The 6,911-nt window shown below is 52.8% G+C and overlaps 1 long non-coding RNA gene across 1 annotated transcript in view; it reads left to right on the top strand.

The window, feature by feature from the left end:
• The first annotated feature begins 951 nt into the window (after positions 1–951).
• LOC146356044 (uncharacterized) overlaps positions 952–6,911 on the top strand; it is a 33,719-nt gene continuing 27,759 nt past the window's right edge. The window contains exons 1-3 of the long non-coding RNA XR_014787298.1: positions 952–1,936; positions 3,440–3,618; positions 4,841–5,144. This is a non-coding gene — a long non-coding RNA (uncharacterized LOC146356044). The remainder of the gene's footprint in view (positions 1,937–3,439; positions 3,619–4,840; positions 5,145–6,911) is intronic.

Genomic DNA, 6,911 nt, shown 5'->3' with positions numbered 1-6,911 from the left:
CGCAGTCGGCTCAGGTAGGAGATTCTCTCTGGAAGGTCCCTGTGGGTTTGGTCAGGAGGGGAGAGAGCAGGACGGTTCCCTAGCTTTCTCCTTATTAAAGGGGGGAAAGCCTCAGCTACTCCTCGTACAGGAATCTCACCAAAAGAAAGATAGCAATGCCCTCTTGAGATCCTCAGAGAGAGAAAATGCTATATAGCTCACGGAAACTGAAAGGCGAGAGGAGCAGCTATCTTGGTGGCTTAAATTTTCGATCTGATTGTACAAGATGTGCTAAGGAAACCCAATGGACCATATGTCGAGAAAGAAGTTTCTTAAACTCTAGATGAATCTAAGCAGGGGGAAATGATTCTGTGGCCAGGGATGATATTAGGTATATAGTTCATTGGCATTTGGACAGGAAGAGGCCACAGGTAATTAAATCAAACAGTGAAGATAATGACTGGGTTCGCATGACTTGACAACCCATCGTGGAAAACTCACCGTGGTGGGTTGTCATGTCCTCTGCACCCAGACCGCTTTCTGCAGGGTGGCTTATTTGGGGGCAATGAGCCACCCTGACAACCCATGGCTTGTTCTAGGGGTTGTTCAACACGTGGTGGGTTGTGGCAATCGGGTCCAGAGCTGCCCAGCAGGAGGGGCAAAATGCCATGTTCACAGTCAATCTGGTCTGCGTCGCGGTGTCCTGTGGCTGAAAAGATAAAATAAAGCATAAATAAATTTTAAAATGAATAAATGAAATAGAAATGTAAACCCCGGGGAACACAAGGGGGGCAGAGTCAGAGCAGGGAGGGGGGCGGGCAGGGAGATAAGATGGGTTCTGCTGCGAAGGACACTGGGATCCCAGCTGGAGGACCAGAGAGGACGGCGGGGGAGAACAAACCATGGTGAGCCCAATTGTCTGCCGGGCGCACTGTGGGTTGTCCTGGAAACAATCTCGCTGCGTAGCTTATTCGCAGGGCGGGGTGTCGTGTCGTGTGAACGCAGCCGATGAATTTGCCCTGCTACTAGAAGGATACAATCCAACAGGCTCATGAAGAATTTTGCGGCCCAGAAGAAGGGATTTCAGCCGACACTCTCATCAGCACAAGATGTCTGCAAGAATAGATGATATTCTGCTTTCAAGAGCCCCGACACAGGGCACAACAGGCCCTGACTGGCCCAATGACATTCTCCCGCCATGCGCCCTCTACGCGACAATCGCTGCCGGAGACAACCGTCAAACCACACGTAGCTGGAGCGTAGATTGCTTGTTATGACAGAATCATATTAAAATACAGACAACTGCGACATGTCATTTTGAAACCAGTGATGCCCCGGGCCGCTGTGTGAACAGAATGCTGGACCAGATGGACCTTGGTGTGATCCAGCAGGGCTCTTCTGTTCTCAGCTCTGGAATATGATGTCAGCTGAGAAACGTCTCAGTCAAACTGCAGTGCTTGGAGGATGGCAGAAATCGGATTCCTCCTCTGGCACATGGTGCTGCTTCACTGATTACGTCCGAAAGGAGGATAGTGGAAGAGAACCACTGGCCACGCGTGGAACACTGTACACGAAGGCCCAAAATGAAATGTGCCACATCTAATGAATTCTCGCTCCTCCGCTCACTGTTAGTTCTTGTACCGTTTTTAATGAATTCATTTTTTTGTTTAGAGTAGGCAAGGGTGGGTGACTGGCCCAAGGCAACCCAGGGAGCGTCATGGGCTGAGCAAAGATTTAAACCGGGGTCTTCCGCCCCCAAGCCCACCACTCCGGCGCAGTCTGTTCCAGAGTTGTGACACCTGAGGCAGTTCTGACACCTCTCTCTCTCCGCCTCTATTTTTTCCGTGCATACTTTTAATCGAGAATATTATTTTCCTGTTTCGCACAGAGAAAGAGAAGTGGAAAAACACATGCCAAGAATACGAAGCTGAGTGAACGAGGCCAGGAAAAGCATCAGGTAAAGCGATGTGTAATAATTTGGCTGACAACTTACTCGTATGCACGTCTACTCAGAAGTAAGTCCCACTGAGTTCAAGGGAACCTACTCTGAGGTAATTGGGTATAGAATTACAACCTAAAAGTCCCATATAAAAATAATCAGAAGTAAAAGCCAAATATTCAGAGAGAAAAGAAAGGATTCTTTACGCAGTGCATCGGGTGCCTCCTGACTAGGTGAGGCTGTGTGTGAAGTTAGGTCCGGATCCTGCAAACTTAGGGTGTTTCCAGTTGGCATCTCCCCCGTAGACGCTACTGAAGCAGCCCACGTAGGCTCTTTCCTTAACACGGAAGTGCCAGCCGCAGGAGCACAGCGGCAGGGATCTCAGTGCTCTTGCAGCCCAGCTCTGCAGGCGACCAAAAGAACCCAGGGTGCCCGCCAGACGACACGACGACCCACGGTGGGTGAAATGACCCGTACTGCAGACTGTGGGTCGTTTGGGGCAAATAAGCCATCATGGATTTAAAAATTCCCGACAGACGACATGACAACCCAGGATAGGTTAAATAAACATGTTGTCCAAACCCAGTCCATGCATCACATTGTAGGTGAATGGGTTCCGCTGGCATGAGTGTTGGTGGGTTTGAGCAAGGCCCTGAGCTATGCAGTGCTGGGGGGGTTGAGAGATCAGGCCAGAAGGCCAGGAATTTGGCCACCCATTATAGCGAGTGGTGAGTTTTGGATAGGGACAAAATGTAATGTCTGTATGACACCGCTTGCGATTCAAAATGCAAATACTCTGTGCTCTCTTGGTACACCAGTCACTCGACTCAGGAGGAGAAGGGCTCTTGGGCGCAGCCTCATGACTCCACCGCCTCGGAGGCGCCTGTCCTGATCGGGGCTGGTCAGCCTGTGCCAGGCCGTTCTGGTCACACAGGCATCCGCCTTGCAGAGCTGGGAGGCAGAGTCCTGAGACCGTCAGGGGAGCCCTGCTGGACCAGACCAAGGCTCCATGCAGGCCAGCATTCCGTTCACCCAGGGGCCAACCGGCTGCCCACGGGAAACCCACAAGCAGGATACGAGTGCAACAGCACCCTCCCACCCATGTTCCCCGCAACTGGTGTACACAGGCCTACTGCCCCTGACAGTGGAGGGAGCACAGAGCCAGTCAATACTGCCTTTCACTGCTGTGCACCCTGCTCTTGGCCCAGTCTCTCGGGGATGGGAGTCTGCTTTCAGAGCAGTGAAATGGGGATTCTTCTGGGATCCCACAAAGCCTGTCAGCTGTAGCACCGGGAATCCCCTGGGATCCTTACGCCTTTGTTTGGGATGATGGCATGTATGGGCGCGTTGGAGGGGATCCACCCTGGTTGGTGCCTTGACTGGCCCAGCGGGTCATCTTGTGTTTTTGGGAGAGCGTCTTTCACAGCTCACTTTCCCCCCTGTTAGGCTGTGTGAATGACCTACGCCGTGAAGGGTTTCTGGGTAGCGAAGACTGAGCGAGGGGCTCTTGTGTCCTTCCAGGGGCTGGTGAGCTTCGAGGAGGTGGCTGTGCGATTCACCGAGGAGGACTGGGCCCTGCTGGATGCAGACCAAAGAGCCTTGTACAGGGAGGTCACACTGAATTTTTCCACCCACTTGGTGAAGGATGCAAGATTGGTCAGGAAATATTCGTCTCTCATTTCCTCCCCGTTGCCAGCAGTGTACGTCTGAGGTCTCCGGAGTGGCTGGCCTGATGCCTCACTCGGAGGGGTCCTTAGAGCAGGCTGTTGGCCTGGCTGCTGCCCTGGAGGGTGGCCATTGCAGCCCACCCCGTGCCTTGCTCTGAGGACCCCTCGGAGTGAGGCGGCAAGTGGGACGGCTCCTTGGAGGGCTCTGCTGAAAGCCTGCCAGGTCCAGATGGCCAATTCTGAGGGTGTCCTTCCACAAAGCCAGGCACTGTGGGTGAGGTGGCCCTGAAGACCGCCTGTGCCGGGGAGAATTACGGGATCGTGGCCTTGCTGGGTAAAGAGCCTCCTTCCTCATTGGCGCCTCATTGAACCTGGAGGGTTTGGAGAATATTAAGGCCCTGGATAAGTCATTCCCTTTCCCCAGCCTACTTTCCGGAGGTTTATTAAACAAGCCTGATTTATATTCCGAAACTTTGAATTTTTCTGCCCCCTTTTGTGAAGGATGCAAGATGGGTCAGGAAATATCCGTCTCTCATTTCCTCCTTGTTGCCAGCAGTGTATGCTGCCCTCTTTGGCAGGGCCAGCTCTCCCATGAGCAGGGCGAACCCCTCCCCTCAGGTTCAGGAGGGGCGGCACATTGCGCACCCACCCACCTGCTACCAGGAGGGCCATCCGTCCCGCTGTGCCGCCGTCCGAGGTCTCCGGAGTGGCTGGCCTGATGCCTCACTCGGAGGGGTCCTTAGAGCAGGCTGTTGGCCTGGCTGCTGCCCTGGAGGGTGGCCATTGCAGCCCACCCCATGCCTTGCTCTGAGGACCCCTCAGAGTGAGGCGGCAAGTGGGACGGCTCTTTGGAGGGCTCTGCCTGAAAGCCTGCCAGGTCCAGATGGCTCATTCTGAGGGTGTCCTTCCACAAAGCCAGGCACTGTGGGTGAGGTGGCCCTGGAGACCGCCTGTGCCGGGGAGGCCCCTGGGATGGAGAGGGGGCAGCGTGTGTCCTTTTTCCAGGAGCAGCAAGGATGTCTTCACCCATCCTCTGACACGGAGCCAAGGGGCAGGAGGACTTGTCAAGTCAGGGCCATTTTCCCTCTTCCTCTGCTCACACCGCCCCAGGAACATTCATTACAGATCTCCCTTCTCCTCCAAAAAGGTCTGAGAGGGCTTCGGAGGAGTGTCTGTCAGGGATGGTTTCGGCCTTCAGACTGAATTCCTCCTGACGTTTCCTTGTTCTCTCCTCTTTCCCACGTGGGATCAGCAGTGCCCAAGCCTGACCTTGTCTCCAGGCTGGAGCGAGAGGAAGAGCCGTGTCTGCCTAGTCTGCAGGGCTCAGAGGGAACAGAGGTCACCGAGTCCGACAGCAGCTCAGGCAAAGAGCTCGAGGTGTAGCAAAGAATCGATCAGGCTTCTCTCAACTCCTGCTGAGAAATGGCAAAGCAACGTTCTTGGTCATTTCATCCGGAAGGGCGCTTCTCCCACTAACTCAACCACCCTATCTCCCGGAACCTTCTTTCCGCCCTTTTGGAAAGAGGATGGTGGATAAGACGGGTTTTTGGTCTGATCCGGTAGGGCTCCTCTTATGTGCCTACCCTGCTAAGCCTCCCCTCCCCCCAGGTCAGCCATCCTGCCACCTGGAAGGCTCCTTCTTTGCTTTGGACCATCTGAGTGATAACTGAAGAGGGGATGACATTTCTAATAGCTCAGGGAATAGAAACGTCTTCCCTGATGATGAAACTCCCCTTTCTGAATTCAGCTCTCTTTCTCATATTACTATTTGCTTTATTGGTAAAGAAATTGTACTTTTCTGCCACCATTGCCACTGCATGGAGCTACTCCGAGTTGTGAAAGCTCCATGACAGGAAGGACCAGCGAGAGTTGAGGAAGCAGACTCAATTGTCCGCTGTGTCATTTTGGCTGGATGTTTTGTGGACAGAGTTGCTCGCATCTGTTCAGACTTAGGTGCCACAATAGCGCATCCGAATGATGTGCCTTTGGTGCTCCTGCTTGTCCTTTTGTAATGGATCCATTTCCTTATGTACAGCCTGGGAACGTGGACAAGGTTCTTGGTACCGTGAGGCTGACCACATGCAGGCTTCGTCCTTGCCGTCCTGGCTGACGAAAGCAGTTTGTGGGGGCTGGTTGGGGGTCTACAGAGAGTGGGAAATGTGTCCTTAGAGGGAGGCTGAATGCCTCCCAGACTCAAGGAGGCTGTTGTGAAACCTTGATTGAGAAACCCTGTCTGGATCCCACCACGTTGGATAATTTATGACCAGTCTCCCATTTGCCATTTTTGAGTGTCTGGTGGCATCTCAGTTCCAGGGGTGGTTTTTGGATGAAATGGATCCTCTAGACCAGCTTTCCCCAACCTGGTCCCTCCAGCAGTGGGAGACTGCATCTCCCACACACCCTGAGGGCAACCGGTTGGAGAAGGGTGATCTGGACCATTCCAGTCCAGCTTCAGGCCTGGGTCACACCAGTAGGAAACGTACAAGGAAACTGACACGGGGAGACCCACACAGCTTTGCTTGCCTGGTGGGTGATGTACACTTGGAGAGGCAGTGCAGTGCAGTGGTTAGAGCGTTGCACTGGGACTCGGGAGATCCGGGTTCTAGTCCCTACTCGACTATGAAACACTCTGGGTGACTTGGGGCCAGTCACTGACTCTCAGCCTAACCTACCTCACAGGGCTGTTGTTGTGAGGATAAAAATGGAGGAGGAGGAGGACCATGCAAGCCACCTTGGGTTCCGTGGAGGAAAGGCACTCTTTTGAAACACCAGGCAGTCCACACAGGAGAGAAACCACATAAATGTTTGGAGTGTGGCAAATGTTTTTCACAGATGGGAAACCTTCAAAACCACCAGAGAGTCCACACAGGAGAAAAGCCATACAAGTGTTTGGATTGTGGGAAATCTTTTGCCAGCAAATCAGAGCTTACTGTACACCAGAGTATACATACAGGAGTGAGGCCATATGAATGTGCGGATTGTGGGAAATCGTTTACTGTCTCATCACACCTTATTAGTCATAAGAAAATCCACACAAGAGAGAAACCATATAAATGTTTGGACTGTGGAAGATCGTTTGCTCATCAATCAAGCCTTAAGGGACACCAAAGAATCCATACAGAAGAGAGACCTCATGAATGCTTGGAGCGTGGGAAATGTTTTTCCCGGAAAGACAGTCTGGTGTTGCACCAGAGAGTCCACACAGGAGAGAAACCCCATATGTTTGGAGAGTGGCAAACGTTTTCAGGAGAAATCCCGCCGCCTTAGACACCCAACTATTCACATGGGAGAGAGACAACAGAAATGCTTGCAGTGTGGCAAATCTA

This window comes from Heloderma suspectum, chromosome 2, assembly GCF_057233095.1.
Source record: "Heloderma suspectum isolate Gila_16-S chromosome 2, 16-S_ref, whole genome shotgun sequence".
Lineage (NCBI taxonomy): Eukaryota > Metazoa > Chordata > Lepidosauria > Squamata > Helodermatidae > Heloderma > Heloderma suspectum.
This window is presented reverse-complemented; position numbering and strand designations above follow the sequence as displayed.